The 1,219-nt window shown below is 34.2% G+C and overlaps 1 protein-coding gene across 2 annotated transcripts in view; it reads right to left on the reverse strand.

Annotated features, from left to right (window-relative positions):
• Window positions 1-1,219, reverse strand: part of LOC106879374 (transcription factor GATA-3) — a 121,460-nt gene that overhangs the window by 72,579 nt on the left and 47,662 nt on the right. The gene's annotated exons all lie outside the window — the stretch shown is intronic.

Raw genomic sequence — 1,219 nt, forward strand, 5'->3', positions numbered from 1 at the left:
ATATATAGTCGTGTGTGCCGCCTGTGTGTCCAACGTTGTTGTACACACGTCTAAAGATATCTGCAGTCTGTTCGCAAATACACTGTAAAAGTTTATATCTATATATATACACAGTGTATAGCGAGAGGTTTTTAAAACCGATTTGCATTCACGAATTAACGTTCGTACTATAGAATACATACATGCACAGTCATACACACACACACAGACACACATACACACCCCCAACATGCACACAGATACACACACATAAATAGATACATGTATATTAATACGTGTATGTATAATTTATCCATAATATATCAATATATATATATATATATATATATACGTATGTAAGCATGTATATATACGTATATATATACATATATATATGTATATATTTGCATAGATATGCATATGTGCGCACACACACACACACACACTTATATAAGCCTAGCTACCAAAGCCCTCCTGTCGTGACCACAACGCTTCCTTTTATTTTGTTCCTCACTTCCTCATCTCCCTTCGTCTACATTAACTAAAATGTTTCCTAACCTCATTTTTCTGCCTCGTTTCGTGTCTCTTATTTTGTGAATGATATTTAACTGGTATTTCTAGCAAATCGAGAACCATTACGTAGACACCAAACTTCCTTGGCACGAATTTAATGATGTCTGTGAATGTTTTAAAGAGAACTCTAAGCACTGTTGTTGTTGTTGTTGTTGTTGTTGTTGTTGTTGTTAATGATGATGAAGATGGTGATGAAGGTGGTGGTGGTGGTGGTGGTTGTGTGATTAAAAGTGAAATATTATTAAAGAGTCTGTAAGAAACGGAAGCAAGAGAAAGTCAAAATTGCCCAAGGGAACCGAAAGAAGCTCAAGAAATGATTAAAACTTGAAGAATTAAGCAGAAGAAATCGCAATTTATTGCAGGTTTCAAAGTTGAAATTAAAAATCACTGTTGAGGGAAATGACTCTTAGATTCCACTTAATGAAATGCAATCTGATTGGAAAGATTATCGATTGGTCTATCTAGATTTCGATCTGTTTATCGAACGCTCTATCTGTCTATCTTGGACATGTATCTATTTATCTCACTATTATATTTATCTGTTTATTTATCAATATATCTATGCATGTTTATTTAGCTATCTTATCTAAATATATGTTTCTCAGCCTCATCTGCTTAACTTCGCGCACACACAATACGTACGTGTATGTGTGTGTCTGTGTGTATA

Source organism: Octopus bimaculoides, chromosome 1, assembly GCF_001194135.2.
Source record: "Octopus bimaculoides isolate UCB-OBI-ISO-001 chromosome 1, ASM119413v2, whole genome shotgun sequence".
Lineage (NCBI taxonomy): Eukaryota > Metazoa > Mollusca > Cephalopoda > Octopoda > Octopodidae > Octopus > Octopus bimaculoides.